At 50.2% G+C, this 17,847-nt stretch overlaps 1 pseudogene; it reads left to right on the top strand.

Annotated features, from left to right (window-relative positions):
- Window positions 1-11,914: 11,914 nt before the first annotated feature.
- LOC120839069 lies at window positions 11,915-13,199 on the top strand (annotated as a pseudogene).
- Window positions 13,200-17,847: the final 4,648 nt, after the last annotated feature.

Genomic DNA, 17,847 nt, shown 5'->3' on the forward strand with positions numbered 1-17,847 from the left:
TAGATATATATATACAGGGTGTTTCGCGAAACGTGGACAAATTCGATATTGCGAAAACTACTCGTCGCAAAAGAAAAGAGGCTTCTGTCGTTTGGTACTGAACCAGGGGCCTCTTCAGAAAAATGTTTAAAGTCCGGGATAATTACATTCTTAATTATTTTTGTGTAATAAACTTTTTTAATATTGTGTTTAAGGGAATGGTTTAATTGGAAAGTTGCTCAGCATAATCGAAAAACAATAAATCAATAAATTGCAGAACGATATAAGGCGCGCGCGTCATTTTACGGTTTTCTGAAAAACCACACAAATTCAGCGGGTTTTTAAGTTTCGGTTTGCAATCGGAGCGCATCTCGGCCCCGACGGCACCGCGCCCCGTGGAGAAATAGTGCAACCGACCCCTGCTGCGCTGTCCTCGCGAAACTCAGCAGAGCCTGGTTGCACTATTTCTCCACGGGGCGCGGTGCTTCGAAGTAAATATACTTCGAAGCTGGTGCCACTGCTAGCTTTGCGCCAGCTTCGAAGTACGTTTACTCTCTTATACACTTTTCGTCATCGTACACCACAGCCTTTTCCATATATATATATATATATATATATATATATATATATATATATATATATATATAATAAGTCAGAGATCCGTACTTGCGGAGTTGCTATGCTAGGAGTTTATTGCATGTATTTCGATACGCCTCTTTAGCTTTGAAACCCGCCGCCCTAACGTGGGAACGCGCTCAAATACAACTTTTTTTTTTTATGTCTTTTTACTTTTATTTTTCGTGACGTCACGTCCTCCTCGCCCCATTGGCCCCTTACTGCTTTGCACAGTCTGATGCCCTCACATGTATGCCATCTCCTGACGAAGCCGAGCCTCTCGGCGAAACTGTCGAAATACATGCAATAAACTCCTAGCATAGCAACTCCGCAAGTACGGATCTCTGACTTATTACATTTTCCCGGTCCATTGTTCTCAAGCTACTCTGCCTCACCTATATATATATATATATATATATATATATATATATATATATATATATACAGGGTGTTTTTTTATTCTTACACATTTGTTTAAAAAATACCGTGAAAGCTACACTAATGCGGTTTGTGCAGGTGGGTTATACGGCCAGGCGGACATTATGTGGGTGGCTAATCTTTGCAATAAGTCGGCTAATTAATTACAATTTGTTAATTAAAGTTTTAATTACTGAGAATAAACATATCGTTTCAGTTAGAAACTTGCTGAGCATCATCGAAAACCCCTAAATCAATTATTTTTAGCAGGATATAACGCCGGGGCAGCATTTTACGGCGTTCTGTAAAAACGCTCCTTTTGAACGCGTTTCTAGATCTCGGTTTCTTATCGGGGGCGCATCTACGCGCCCGCGATCCTGCTCCCCGGTGGTCGCGGCGCGAATCCACCTCCTCGCCTCCCTCGTAGAATGGAGGGAAGTACGGCGCACGTGAGTTTCGCGTCTCAGCCACTGGGGAGCAGGACCGCGGGCGCGGTGATGCGCTCCGATAAGAAACCGAAATCTAAAAACGCGTCCAAATGGAACGCTTTTAAAGAACGCCGTAAAATGCTTCCCCGGCGTTATATCCTTCCAAAAATAGTTGATTTAGTGGTTTTCGATGATGCTTTACAAGTTTCTAATTGAAACCATATGTCTAGTTCCACTAATTAATAAGTTATAACGAATTTTAATTAATTACCCGACTTATCGCAGAGATTAGCCACCCACATAATGTCCGCCTGGCCGTATAACCCACCTGCACAAGCCGCATTAGTGTAGCTTTCACGTTTTTTTTAAACAGATGTGTAAGAATAAAAAACACCCTATATATATATATATATAATATATGTGTGTGTGTGTGTGTGTGTGTGGGGGGGGGGGGGGGGGGGGGGACCTGAAGAAACTACGACTCGATCGGCGTGGTAATAGCGGTTTATCAGAATGAGAACATGGCGAATTTCTGCCGCGCGTGACCCCATTGTCCACTTATTCGTCGTCCCGTAGCCATGCTCCAACATCCTCCCACCCAACAAAATCAGATCGACTGTTTTGTCGGAATTTCTAGACGGTAAACAAGCTGGATGGGCCTTCTTATCTTCACGCCTTTTCGGAGTCGGATAGTGCCGGCACACACTTTTTAATCTCGACCAGGGAAGGTCTCGTCGACGACGGCCAGATCCCAGAATGCTCTTGAGCGATGGTCGTTCCTGGGAAGCACCACATCTCCCACTATTCGCGACTCCAGCGACATATAGGGAGCGCCACCACCAAACAAACATGGCGGCTGAGTCCAGGTCGCGTCGGCTGGGCCGGGCCGCCTGAACAGGTGGCGCGTTCAATTTAACAGATTTTGTTTTTGTTTAATGCCCAATTTTATAAGTATTTGAACTGAGACGGTTAAGTGTAGCCGGTGAACATAAACTTGCAAAGCATAGTTTTGTTTTCCCGGTGTTTTTTGTTATTTTCATGTCAAACTTTCGTTTCGGAGATTTCGTTCAAAACGAAAACTATGGGCTCCGGAGAGACGGTAATAGACTAATCAGTTTTGATCATCTAAGGAAAGCGGCAATGACTACAGAATTGTTCCACCGAGAGTAATTTTCAACTAACTCGCATGCCTCGACCATGCGACTTATCTGTCCGCGAAATCCAGCTTTTGTGCGTATCCGCGTTTAAGAAACAGCTCAAGTCGTCTGCTTGGTCAACAACACAGGCTGCAAAAATTAAGCAAGCGCTTCTTGGTCCAAGGACCATGTTAACCCGCCGGCGCCCCACAAAGCAGCTGATACTCGTATTTCAATTCAGGTTTTAGTAGCAATCGAGAATTCATTTTGACGAGTGGGTTATGTATTATATTACGTACTATGTCCCACTAAAGCGATATTAGTATATTCTTCGGGTTGAAATATGAGCTTGGTTGACTAGCTATTAGGTGAACTGCTGAATAAAAGTATATTTGACAGACAGAGAGATACTACTTAAAGTTAGCCAAATGATTCTAGCCGGCAGCACGGAGACAAGCTTAAGAGAGTCTTCATCGGAGATTCACGCAGACCTCTCTGCATTGAACTTTGCTTTAAATCCTGAAAGGAGACAATGAGTATATTTTTTCTGGCCGGTAAACCTGAGCAATGTAGACATATATTGCTGCTGGCTTCGACGGGGGTAGGATATAAATATTGGAGGCGCGATAGATCGAAATGCCGCGGCAGCTTCTAACGTTGCGAGACTCGTCCCCCACCTTTTGAAAACAGATAATTTCTCTCATTCATCATTTGCAGCGGGCAGGTTTTCCTGAATCAAGTAATTGCGAAATCCGCCCAACTCCTTTAGTGTGGTCCAGAGGCTTTTTCGGGGAAAAAGCAGCCAAGATGAATAGCCAACGCGCCGACCGGCGTGGGTGGCTCAAACTTGAAGCTAACCGAACCCAACCAAACTCAAGAAAAGCAGCTTTCGAACCTTCCCATTCACTTGACCGCAACATTGGTGTTCCCTCCAGTGAAATGCCTCGTCTGTCGTCCTCAGTCCACTGTTCTACATCCTTATAAAGAAACCACTTATCAGTTACCAAGCGGTCGTCACTTTGAATGTGATTAGAGACAGACAAGAAATCAAAACCTTTTTCCGTGATTCGTTTCCATCCAACAAATCGAAAGCACGCGACCGTGTGCTGTGGAGTAAACGGTCTTTCCAACACGTGATGGAAGGAAACAATCTACTGAGGCTTCACCACACTAATTAACACTCAGACAAACTTAAGAAATTTTCGGACCATCGTGAAATTACACTGTTCGTCACCGCGCCGAATACACGTGTCCGCGAAAGCCACCAGAGACGCGGAGGGGCGCGGAGCGACCTGGTCTGGCTGGTTCCCGGTTTTCCCGCTTGGTGGCGTCCGTTTTGCTGGAGTCGCGAATAGAGTCAGATGGGCCTACCATTTTCGCAGATTGCAGCTCCAAGCGGCCAAATTTGAATTATTTCACGTTACACGTTCCTCGCCGCTGGCTCCGTGTGAGCGTTCGTTTCTCGGGAACGGGAGTAGAACGTTTCCGCCGCTTCCTGGTTATCCTGGGTGGAACTCCCGGCCCGTGATCGGATGACGACCCGTGATCTGAGCTACCACAGCGATGTTTTTTTATTTCAATATCTTGCATTTCCACCAAAAGCTGTTCAAAAAGGGCAAATAAACAGAGCCCCGCTTAGTCACTCACAAAGTCCTGGTAGCGGTAATCGTTGTTCTCTCGGAACGTTCGCTAGAAATGTCTGAGGGCTTTGGTGAAGATTTTTTCACCCAGTAGTCCACTTGACCCCTCCACACTCTTTTCTATGAGGCCACGAAGAACTTCGCCAACAACTGCGTCAACATCTTCCCCGGCCTTTCGATTCGCTGAGCAATTCAACTGTTCCTTCTGTGATGCAAACATCCTCGAAGGTGAGCTCATGGACCCTCCGGATTGATCCCGTTTTTGAAATTTCTTGCAGTCGGCGCTGACAACATTGCCGTTCTGAATCTCAGTGAAAACGCTTATGAGATTGGACGGTTTCAGAATGTTACACCGTGTTTCAAAAACACCAGTGGGAGTCTCTTCACCCCCTCCCCATCATTGCTCATGACGTTCTCGTCGGGGATTCCACTGCCCTCCTTAGAGTCACTGGCACTCAGCTCGCGCTGACAACCGACAGGCTCCGATAGTAGCTGAGTGCCAGCTGCTTCCCGGTCATCTTTCAAGCCAGATTTCCTGCTATTGCCGGGGCTAGTGCAAGGTGTCAGTACCGTACAGGGTGCCCATTTTAGGGCCTCCGTTTCGTCGGATTCCAAATCATTGTCTTTCAGGACTGCTTCCTCGGCCACCAGTTCACTCTTCATGCTTGACTGCTTGGGCTCTGCCACATCCTCCTCAGGTCCCTGTAGGGTATTCTGTTCCCGTAGCTGCTGGGAAGGCTGGTTGCTTTGATGTCGAGTCATTACCTGAATAAGAGTATGTTGGTGCCAGCCCACTTCCGGTAATGGTCGCACTGGACCTTGCAGTGTCCAACCAAATATTGTTTCCACCGCTGTCAAATCTCCGTCAAGTCGCTTGGTGGACCCAGTGACAGCCCCCCAGTAATCATCCGCTCCAATCAGTATATCAATGTCAATGTTTCTTTTGAACCCCGAGCATGAAAGATCGGCGAGTTGCAGCGTGCATGTTTGAGCTGTCCTGCAAGGACTTACAGGGAACGCAGAAGAATGGCTAATGGCAGGAACGTCCAGAGCCTCAATTCGTACGCGTCTCCGATCGTATTGGCTTAGAGGCCATACCTCTACCTTCCGCAGTTTACTCGCATTACCAAGGACGGTATTGCCGAAGAGTGTAATGCACAAATCCTCTTTTCCTAGAACCTTACAAGACAGCTCGTTGAGAAGCCTGGTCGTCACAAACGTCTGCTGGCTCCCTCCATCCAGTAAGTACCGGAATAGGCGACGCTTAGTCTCCCCTTCTGCCCAGATTGTGGCGGTGTGCAGAAGTACTGTTCGACACTGTTAGACACCGCACTCGTTAATGCCACTTCCGAAGTGCCTGGCTCTGATGACGAATGAGGACACTCTTTGTTGGGTTTGAGGTCAGGATCGCAAAGGCAAGTCATGTGTCTCCCTTGGCAGTTGGCGCAGCGGAGAAATCTGGCATTGCGACAATCTCTTACCCGGTGATATCTTCTGTAGCAGCTGAAACATCGGCCGTCTCTCTTCCGTATTTCGTTTTTCTCACTGATGGAACGCACGTTGCATTGGTCGAACGAGTGCTCACGTGCATCGCAAAAAAAGCATTCGGCATCTTGAGCGTCCGTCCTTGCAACTAAAGCTGCTGCCAATGGAGTGATGTTTGCTTGGCGCACCTCGTTTGATGAGTCCTCCTTTTTTGCATTTGATGAATTGGCTTGATTGGGCTTTATTTCCAGGACGCGCTCTCGGCTCTCTAACTCGGACTTCAGATAATTCAAAAACGTTTGCAGGCTACCGGTGCTATCCGCGATATCGGTGGCTCTTTGCTGGCAGTAGCGGAGGACAAGTCCCTAAGGAAGTCTTTTCTTCACGACAGCATGTAGCAGCACACTGTACTCCTCCGCCTTTACGCCAAGTGCTTGCAGGCTGTGGACATTAATCGTGATATCATTATACAGCCGTCTCAGAGCCGTGATCAAGCTCGACGTGGTGACATTTTTTTCTTTTTAATTCAAGAGTCGCGTCATGTGGTCGTCGGTTATCGCCTGGGTCTGGCCGAACCTGTTCTTCAAGAGATCCACAGCGATGTTATAGATGTTCTCCGCAATAGTCAATCCTCGTATGCTGTCTTCCGCCCTTTCGAATAGGTAGCTCGTCAAATATCTACATTTATGAATTGAAGAAAGGTCAGGGTTGTTGTGTATTGCCCCTTCAAATTAATCCCAGAAAGGTTTCCAGTTATGAAGGTGTCCTTCGAATTTTCGGATCTCTAATCTTGGAAGTTTGATTGCTATCGTTCTTGCCTTTAAATGAGCTTGGTCCCGATTGTGTAGTCGTTCCACAGCATTCGATGCGATGTTAGGCGTGCGCAGGGCGTCCAGCTTGAGCGTGGCTCTTGTCCGCGTAAACGGCAGATCGACACTTGATAAGCCTCTACGTTGACCATCTCTTCTTCGAGGTGATCAATATCAACCCCATCTTCAATCTCACCGTCAACTGCCTTCAATGCTGCTTTCTTCAGTTCGAGGATATTCAAGTTTTCTGTGAGCTCACCCGTGGTTCCATCCGAGGAATTCAGTAAAGCTTGCAACTTATTGGTGGTTCTGGATAGCTAGGTTCGACATTGTACATGTACCTTTTTTTAGTACACGGGAGTGACGTCATCACGTCTGATTGGTTGGAAACAAAAGTGACGTAATTTCCCTAGAAAAATATGGGCGGAGTCGGCAAAACTGGGCGGAGTCGGCTACCGGACGTGACAACAAAATGACGTTTCGTTTTGTACCGAGTACGTTTCAAAAGGTACTTGCTCGGAACTAGGTGTCATTGGCAGCATGTGTTCGGCGGCGAGGCGTCGCCGTCTCGTCAATTTGACTTTTTCTTTAATAGAGCTTTTTTTTTCGCCCGCAAGGCTGTATCGGGAACACCGCGATGCATTCGAGCTCCCGGAGGAGATCTTTCGGAAGCAATACCGCCTGCCCAAGATCGTGGTGCGGTGGTTGTGCGACGAACTTCGCGAGGAACCGGAGGTGAGGACAGTGCGTACCTCGTGGACGGTCATGACTGTGGAGCTTCAAGTGTTGTGTGCACTGCGCTTCTACGGCACGGGGAGCTTCCAAGGCATGGTGGCGAGCGACGAACACGTAGCGCGGGACCAAAAGACAGTCAGCGTTGCGGTCCGCGCCGTGTCCGTCGCTATCGTGCGTCGTCTCGGGGTCCAGCGTGGCTGGATCCACTTCCCCGAGACGCCGAGCGAGAGGTTCGACGCGGAGAAGGGCTTCAGGCTGCTCGGCAGGATACCCGGCGTCATCGGTTGCGTGGACAGGACCATGGTCTCCATCGTCGGCCCGTCCAAGAACGGCCCCACCGTCACGAAGGCGGCGTACTGGTGCCGCAAGTACTTCTACGCCCTCAACGTGATGGGGAGAGGAAGACGAAGTGTCTTTAAGAAGCTTGCACTTTTCTAGCCTCGTTCGGTTGCAACCGAATATTTATTGTTATCAGCTGCCTTAATAACCAGAATCGAATCAACATTGAAGAACGCTTATCCGGTCATCAACTGGCGGGTATCCCCGCACTGGGTCTTTCCCAGTGCAAGTGAATCGACCTCGCCATGTCCCTCAAGTCATCTTCACTGCATTCGAATCACAAGGCCACCACCGAAAGGTACAGTCTGCCTTCCTCCATATGCGGTGACTCAATATCCGCATCAGAAGCTGATAACAACAGCCTGACTGGAAATCCTGCTGTGGGTCCCACTCTAGAGGATCAGGGTGCTACCACATCCCAGCGGCGGGTGATAATTCCCCCTAATGACATGGAAATGTCCGACATCGATGACGAAGGCTGGACCCCAGCTAAGACATCAAAAAAGCGGAAAAAACCTAGCTCGAATTCAAGCAACAGCACGGGCACAATCCGCACAAGCACCCTAATGACAGAAGGTCTTACGGTTATCTTTGTACCAGCTGCCGAAGACACTCTTATTACGTCATTGAGCAGTCTAAAAGTATCCGATGCCCTAAACTTACTCTGCCCAGAGTGCATCATAGAAATAAGGTACAACAGACGGCTGAACCTCATAGCAGTCGATACAAGGAATGGACAGACGACGCGTGCTCTTCTAGACTGCAAGAAGCTATGTGGGATTCCAGTAAGAGCTTACGAACCACTTCCTCGGCATTACGCTGTGGGCGTAATCACAGAAGTGGACACCGCGCTGTCCGAAGCAGATGTCTGGGAGCATTTAAGATCGCCGGAAAATAGGGTAGCAAGACTTCGTCGACTTGGGCAGAGCTCAGCAATGAAGATCTCCTTCTGCGGTACAGCACTACCAAATTTTGTCTACCTTGGCCTTGTGCGTCATCCCGTGACCCTGTTCAAAGAGCGCCCTATACAGTGCCGCAAATGCTGTCGCTACGGGCATCGCGAGGCATCCTGCAAAAACGCTCCTGTCTGCAACCGTTGCAGTGGCACTCATCCAGATACAGAATCCTGCACCGCACAAGAGAAGTGTGTAAACTGTGGTGAAGCCCATTCTGCCAAATCTCCATCTTGCCCAAAATGGAGGAAAGAAAGGAAAACTCGCAACTATGCTAGACATCACGCGGTCGACTTTCGCACCGCCAAAGCCGCCTTACAAGAGCCGAACGCTCCGAACCCAACAAAGGGCAGCGATGAGTTTCCTCCACTTGCCCAGATGTCTGCGGCCGGGGAAACCGGGAAGCAGGGACAGAACCAAGACACATACGCTTCTATTTCAAAGGGACAGGGAAAAGGCAAACCAAGGGCAGGCAATACCAACAATGGGCAGAATTCAGACGAAAGACCACAAGAAACCACTTCTGAGGCCACAGTGTCTAAAGGTGCCAACCACCAACGTTCTTCGGAGAGGTCCCGTCCACCGCCACCAAGAACAACACCACCAAGCCAGGGTTGGATTCCTCTTCTTAAGGCAGCAATTAACATGGCTTGCACGCTGCTAGCAACAGTGAATTCGGAATGGTCACGTTGCATACTTACATTTCTTCAAATGATACTTCCACTTGTGAGATCACTGTGAAACCGGGAGGGAACCAGTGCAGCAAGCAACTTACGCGCGTTCGTCACCAAAAACATTCATTCATACCTGAGAGGAATATAAATAACCTTCAAACTCGTTTCCCTGAGCTCTTACAGGCGAGACGGACTGCAGTGATACAAAAATCTAACATTTTTCCTCTAGAGGTACAGATATTTTCTTATTTTTTCTACTACAACAATGAAGCCCGACCCAAAGACCAATCTCGGGTATCAATCATTCTAAAAGAAAGCTTTAACTACCAATCCACAGACATCCACGATTGGGGACACTAGTAGAAGACCTACAGCCCGCCCCCAGCCTCTCACCTGTTCCGCCCTCCAGTGGAACTGTAACGGCTTGAGAACGAGACTCCCAGAGCTACGCGACCACCTTTTACATTACGCCTACGATGCTGTGGCCCTCCAGGAACCCAGAATGCCAGCCGGCAGCATACGCATTGCGGGTCGCGTAGTTTACTGCAGCAGGCCTCTGGAGGCGGGCGTGACACCGCGAGCAGCCCTCCTAGTTCGACGAAACCTACGACAGATAGAGATAGACCTCAGCGATCTTTGCAGTGAAGGAGCAGATTTTGTGGCAGTAAAATTGGAATTTGGAGACCGTTACCTGACCATCGTCTCGGCATACGTGGCCCCTAATGTACCTTGGGACGTCCATGTACTCGCGGACATTCGCGCACGGGCCAAAGGAGAGGTTATAATTGCCGGCGACTTCAATGCCCATTCACAGTCCTGGGGGGACAGAAAGGACTCTCGGCGAGGTCGAGAGCTACAGGCAATGCTAGATAGGCTCGACCTCAGAAATATTACAAGTGGGAACCCGACATTTGTACGGCCTGGAGTGACGGGAAGCGTAATTGATCTGACTTTCACGACTTGGGCCCTACGTCTCAATGCAACTCCTCAGGCAGACAGCTGGGGAAGTGATCATCTACCCATTGTCATCGGAAGGCCGCCAAAAGCTCCTCTGAAGACTTGCCGCGTCGTCGACTGGGATCGCTTCCGTACCCTGCTCGAAGAAGCGCTGGAAGAAGGACGATCCTTCACCCCGGAAACGCTCTCCCGCGTCCTCCAAAAGGTCACCCACGAAGTCAGAGTGCCAGCAACACGTCCCAACCCCGACCTCAAATGGCTAGAACTGCGGGCAAAAAGACGTCGCGCTCAGCGACGGTCATGGGCCACTGGAGATCCGGCAGATGTACTGGCATACCGGCGACTGGATGCCAAGTTCAGGAGGCACGGTAAAAAACTAGCACGCCGACAATGGCGCCTCAAATGCACCACCTTAGACAAACCAGCCGGAGGAAGCCGGGCCTGGCGGATGGCGAGAACACTAGCAGGTCGCCCAATCCCCCAAAACCCTGTCCTTGGAATGGCCGTGGCAATGAACATTCAACCAACAGAGATGGCCGAACTACTCGCGGATGCATTTACTGAGGTTCCACCACTGCCGGCTGCCAGCCCGCCCCCCCAGGGTTGGAGCAAGTTCCGTCACCCAACAGCGACCCCCATGCAGCAGCCAGACGAAGACTTCACCCTGCACGAACTGCAGCACGTTCTCGATGCTCTCCCGAGACACCGTGCGGCCCCAGGCCCAGACGGAATCACCAACCAAGCATTGAGAAACGTTAACGAGTCGGCTGTCCCAGCAATGCTGACTCTAATCAATCATGTGTGGAGGACCTCTAAAATACCAGAAGCGTGGAGAGAAGCAACTACGGTACCACTACTGAAACCCGGGAAAACCCAAGACCAACTAAGCTCCTATAGGCCCATCTCATTGACATCATGCCTTGGCAAAGTGATGGAACGAATGGTGCTACGTCGCCTAGTCTACCACCTTGAGGCGGCCGGGGCTCTGCCAGACTGCTTCTCGGGGTTCCGCCACCACAGGAGCACCGCGGACGCTATTGGTGACATCACCAGCTCGCTGGAGGAGGCCAAAGCACAAGGTTGGTCGGCGATGGCCGTATTCCTAGACGTCCGCAAAGCCTTCGACGCCCTCCCGCACCGAATCATCATCTCAGCCCTGCGTCGTTTCGGGGTATGTGGACGACCTCTTAACTACATTTGCGCATTCCTCACTGAACGCACCATGTGCGTAAAGGTCGGCGGAGCACTGAGCAAGCCCCGACGAGTCGACCATGGCGTTCCCCAAGAGAGCGTAGTCAGTCCGCTCCTGTTTGCACTGGCGATTGCATCACTCCCAGCCGCAGCAAGAGTAGGCGAGGAACCAGCACTCCCGATAAGCATGGCTGTCTATGCGGACGACGTGGCGCTCTAGTCCACGGCCCCAGGCTACCGTAGGCAACGGATGGCACGCGCCCTCCAGAGAGCACTTACAAACACTGTGTACCACTTACATGAACTGGGTCTGACAACATCGGCAGAAAAGACTGTTGCTCTATGCTACGCACCAAGGAGACCCTCAAAGTTCCAACCGACCCTGTTCATCGGAGATGTCCCGGTGAGAGTGGAGGAGACAGTCACGTACCTAGGACTCACCTTGAACTGGAGGCTATCCTGGGGCCCAGCAACGCAGGTGGTGCTCCAGAGGATGCGAACGCACACAAATATCCTCCGCGCGCTTGGTGGTACTACCTGGGGCACATCGCAACAAATGCTACTACAGCTATACAAGGGTCTCATTCTGGCTCGCCCACTCTACGCCTTACCGCTCATTCGACTGAGCGGCAATCAGATCGAGAACCTAGAGAGAGCGCAACGCGTAGCTCTACGAATTTGCATCGGAGTTCCCCGTTCGGCATCGTCACGACACACTCTTACCGAAGCAGGTATGAATACCGTTGAAAACCTTCTGCAAGAACGAGCGCTCGGACATCTCATCCGAATGAGCAACTGCGACTCTACCATCACGCTCTTGATAAGCATCGCCGAACGTACGGATTCGGAACTGGGAGCGCAGCTCTGCACTTTAGGCGACATCGCGGGTACACCAGGACCGCTAGCGCCCCTTCCAACACTACACACAGATCCTCACCCTTTGAGGGTTAATATCAGCATACCAGGGCTGCGGACCAAGAAGAGCGCAGCAGTGGTAGCCGCTCGGCAGCTGACGGAAAGTCACTTGGATGCGGAGTACGATGGGCGGACACGCGTTTTTACCGACGGGTCGGTAGACCCATCGGGAGGCACAGCAACAGCAGCGGCCTTCTTTGAGGCTGCAGCCGTAGGTATACACGAGCGCCTGTCCCATCAGGCATCCTCTACTACCGCAGAGCTGGCGGCCATACAACTTGCCCTCTGGGGAATGCGGACAGGCTGCGCACGGGGGCTCAGCTGGGTAGTCCTGAGCGACTCAAGATCGGCTCTCGGGCTACTATCGGAGCTAGAAAGGGCTACGCCTCTGGCGCGGTCAGTCGCACAAGATGCAGCCGAGCTCCGGGAGAAAGGCCACGAGATTATCTTCCAGTGGATCCCCAGTCATTGTGGTATCAGGGGAAACGAAGTCGCCGATTCCCTAGCAGCGCAGGCTCACAAAGACCCCGGATGTCCGCTCTCCACAGTTCCCCGTTTCTCAGACGCCAAGCTTCTGGTGAGACGAACCATCACACGACAGAACCCGGACCCGAGAGTGGCGGACGGCACGTTCTCAGCCCGTCTCCCACGAGGGTTGGATCGTCACACAGCTGCGGTGCTCCACCGTCTGCGGACTGGAAGCGCTTTCACACCAGCGTGGATAGGTCGCTTCAGGCCTGATCTCAACCCCAATTGCCAAACCTGCCAGGAAACTGCTGACGCCGAGCACCTCCTCCTACAATGCACCGACTACAATGACGAGCGTACTGCCCTCCATAACGCCTATTCCCGCCTCGGACTCTCCAGTGATAGCCTGGAGGACCTTCTACATCCGCGGGCAACGCGAGCTGTGACAGACATGGCACTAAAAAAACTAATAACTTACATGAAGGACACGGAACTCCTAGAAATGCTTTAGGAGACCACCTACAGTTCAACACACCAGAACAAGGCACGACTACCCAATCTACCGCTCCAGCTCATGATTACGAAATCTGCATTTCAGACACAGCTTGTTCAGCCAAGACAAGAAACGTCATTCCTTCAACCGAACGTTCGTGCCGATATTAGCCTTGAAGCACAGTTACCAGCCAACGCAGCTTTAAGATATTTAGCTATTCGCCCTAAGACGGCTCCACATCAAACTTCGACAGGCTTTGCGTTCTGAGGCTTGGGTCGTCCTATGACTCGACATGCCTGCGACGGCCAGGACATCCCCCTGCACCTGGCTCCCCCCCCCCCCCCCCCCCCAAACCTAATCCTCTCTCTTTCTATCCTTTCTTTTTCACCCAATCCCCTTTCCTATCGACAGTGACATGTGCACACTAAGTGCACAAGCAACAGTCGATTTTTCCAAAAAAAGATATAATAAACATCGCTTTCACTCACTCAACGTGATGGTGGTAAGTACACTCATGTTACGTTGTCAAAACGCGCCCCAAACTTGTAGAAAAAAAAAACGTATTGCCGGTACGGTTTAAGTAGGCCGTTTTATGACTGCGGGCTGTGGGGTCTCACGACTGCGCGAGCGTGTGCTCTACGTAGCATGTGAGCCGTGAGACTCTTCTCCCAAAAATAATACTTGTCTGTTAAAACTTAAGCTTCCGTAAAAAAAACACACATTATTTTTGTTTCAAGGTAGTTAGTTGTACCTTGCATCCAGGAAGGTGTGTTGACATGCATGTGTCAGACAAAATAACTTAAAAGGTTCTGAAATTGCGACTGCTTTGTGAACCATAAGTACAATCTACTACTTGTGGATTCAGGTAATTACATGTCAATATCTCTCTCACTTTCAGGTGTGTGACGCCGACTGCCGGATAATGTGCATCGACCCACGGTATCCCGGGTCGGTCCACGACTCCTTCGTGTGGCAATTTTCCTGGCTCCGAAACCAACTTGAGCAAGGGCAGCTGCCACGCGACGGCCGGTTCCTGCTTGGTGAGCATACTAAATTCATTCCTTACGCACACGGTGGCTTCCACTGCTTGAAAGCCACTGTACCACACGTACTGTGCTTGTTGTGAGGCACGCAGACACAGTTGCTGGAACTCCTTGAAGTGAGACAACACCCAAAGTTTGGCCATTAATCTCTGTTTATGTCCACATAACTCTCACACTCTGCAGGCTACGAAAGCCACACTACACCAATCTCACGACAGTGATAGACTACGCAAGGCATGCGACCGCAGTGCGAGTCGCTGTCCGGTTCGGCCCACTCACTGTTACTGTCTGCCTGTACCCTCTTGCTGGTTGGTTTTTGCATGAAGTTGGAGCTCTTTCGCTGATCCCTGGGGGCTCGCCTGGTCGCTTTGACGGTCGTCAGTTTGTACGGAATGGGATCAATTCCTCCTTGGCCACTTGGGGCTCGCCAAATCTGTCCTCGGGTCGTCCCTGTCCCACACACTGGATTCTTTTCCCTGACCCTTCCTCTTCGGTCTGCCTATATAGCTCATCCTATTAGACCCTCCGTGTCCCAACAGGACCTGACTCCTTTCCAATCTAACCACCCCCTCTCTTTTCCCCATCTCCAACTCCACCGAGAATTAGGAAAGAGGTTCGTCGAACTGGCGCCTTATCCCCTTGCTTGCCAAAGACAAGGCCAGCGTGTTCTGCTCTGCCCGTGCCTAAGGTCACGGCCACACTCCCAAAAGCAACAGAGCTTTTATCTGTCGGATGCAAGGGCCTAATAATGCACTTGCATACAACACAGCACCCCTAAGGAATCGTGCACACATCCCATACAACCCACCAGGAAAACACATAGTTACATGAAATAACAGGGAGTTTGCAGGCAAGCTGGTGCTAATTAATCATAATGTAAACTGATACTGTAGTGCAGAAATATTAACACACTTTTAAGTCACACTTAAGTTACATTATAATTGACATAGTTGCACACAGCTGTTTTCTTGCCTTTTATTTTAAGAAGTAAAGAATGTAATATGTTCCATCCTCTACATGTGCAGGTGACAGCGGCTACCCCTTGGAGCCTTGGCTCATCATCCCTGTCCCCGGGAACCACGCGACCTCCACCGCTTGCGGCCGGTTTAATAAAGCGCATTCCTCGACCAGGTCTGTTGTGGAGCGCTTCATCGGGCTGTTGAAAAACAGATTCCGGTGTCTGCAAAGGCACCGGGCTATGTATTACCACCCTTCAACAGCCACCGCCATTATTTCGGCATGTGCAGTGCTCCACAACATCTGCCTTGCATCGAGCGAGCCAGAACCGGAGTCAGACCCCGACCCTGAAGAGTCAGAGTTTTAGTCTGAGCCGAGCTCGGACGATTCTGAGCCGAGCTCGGACGGTTCTGAGCCGAGCTCGGAGAGGTCAGCGTCGGCTCCCGAGAGGCTGGCTCCTGCCGGCCCTCCGGTCGGCCTTCCGGTCGGCCTCTCGGACAGGGGGAAGGCTCTGAGGCAGCGCCTTGTCGCCCGGTTCGGAACCCGCCGCAGACGTGCCCGTGCGGAGCGCCACACGCAAGGGGTCCGCCGCCACGACGGTAGTCCCGACCACCAGGGACACCGTCGGGAAGCCCCTCAGCGCCCTCGCTGCGGTGGTGCCCAGCACGGACGCCGCCAGCGACAGGGAACCTCTCGCCACCACGACTGAGGTCCTGACCACCAAGGACCCCGTCACATCCTTGCCCTCAGTGAAGCCCTCCCCGTGGAAGCCGTAAAGTGCACACTTCGCTTCCTGCTCCACAGTCATGGCCGTCCACAAGCTACATACTCTCTTCAGCTCCTACACCTTGTGAAGTTCGTCGCACAGCCAGCGTGCTGCCTCCGGATACGTGTCGAGTGCATCGCGGTGAAATCGATACAGCCTTTTTTTTATTTTTATGAGCAGAAGGCACAAGACGCAGTCGACAGTGACAGAAAAGGTTCGGAGGTTTAGTTGCCAGACCAACAGGTCATCTGGATTGCCCCTGCAAAAAACTCAGAAGTAATTTAGACTACCTCTGGAAAGAAATGCTTGCTTTTGCAGAGATTGCTTTCTTTGTTGCTGATTGAACCAGGGATATTGTTGTCATGGACATTGTTTCATTTTACAAATGCTTCAAAGCGTCTTGCCTTCTGCTCCATTTTATTATCTCTTTTATGGTACTTCATCAAAGTTAGGTGATTGTGTTATCTCAAGACAGTGCACATGTAGTTTGTTTTGAAAATTGCTTTATTTCTTAAAGAAAAACCTGTGACTTCATGAATAAAAGTGTGATAACATGGAATGTAATATTTCATTCTTGGAAGTAAAACTGAGCATCGACTAGAACCATGTAAGCAATTGGGCAATCTTAAGTATATATCACAGATATCTTGTTGAACACTCTGGTCTTATTTGAGCACAATAGTTAAATTTCGAAAGGAAAAAAATATATATATATATATTCTCTGACTAGCATACCACCATATAAACACTGGACCACTTTGAAAGAATTATCACAGATGTTGCGCCAAACATTCTTATTTGAGCACAGCAATAGCAAGTTCTCGAAAGATAAAAAAATTGTTTCTGACTAAAGCAGCCGTCACTCGCGCGCTCCCCTTTGGTTCCGCCGACCCCTCCGCTGCCCCCGGCACACCCGGCTCCTCGTGGTTCGACATTTTGGTTTGAAGAAGGCGCGTAGCGCACATCCCGCATAATATTGGAACAACTTTCTCTCCAATTAATTCTTAAATGTATTGCAAAAGGGTACAAAAAAGCGGTTTGTTTTAACAACGCCCAAAAGGTTTTGATTGTTTTTCAATACTTTTACCTGTACTAGAACAGATGCGACGGCCAGCGACGCACAGGATTGGTTGCCGTTCCTTCGCTAAACGCAGGAACTGCTCCCCGCGTCGTAGTAAATCCTACCCCGTATCCCGCGCGTAGGGACGCCTCAGGGAATGCGTAGCTACTTCCGCTCGTCGGTGGTTGGCTCCGGACGTCGCTGAAACGGGTGACGGGTGTCAAGTTTGCGATGACGTAGCGGCGTCAAAGTGGGCAGAGCCGCCACGTGAGTGTTGCTAGGATACGCTCCTCCTTTGCATTACGTCACTTCCATCTACCTTTTCTCAAATGTCCAACCTAGCGATGCTGGTGACCGCTCATCGGATGACGGCTCGTTTCCTCCGCAGTCGGTCCATTCTCTGAAGGCGAGGTGTTATCCAGGTTCCGTGTCTGTCAGATAAGGATCTGTCACTCGTTTTGTCGGGCATCTCCTAGATCCCAGGTTTTTGGCACCAGATGTGTGGGATCTGAAGAAACTACGACTCGATCGACGTGATGGTAGCAGTTTATCAGAGTGAGAACGTGGCGGATTGTTTCTGCACGTGACCCCGTTGCCCACTTCTTCGTCGTGCCGTGTCCATTCTCCAACAATATATATATATATATATATATATATATATATATATATATATATATATATATATATGGGTGGTTTCATCTCAAATCGTGCAGGCTAAAAGGGTCGAATTTTTAATTTCGATGAAAAAAATATATGTTATGGCGCCGTTTCTAAAACCGCAGTCGAC

The sequence above is a fragment of the Ixodes scapularis genome, unplaced genomic scaffold (genome assembly GCF_016920785.2).
Source record: "Ixodes scapularis isolate PalLabHiFi unplaced genomic scaffold, ASM1692078v2 PGA_scaffold2__306_contigs__length_199485367, whole genome shotgun sequence".
NCBI lineage: Eukaryota > Metazoa > Arthropoda > Arachnida > Ixodida > Ixodidae > Ixodes > Ixodes scapularis.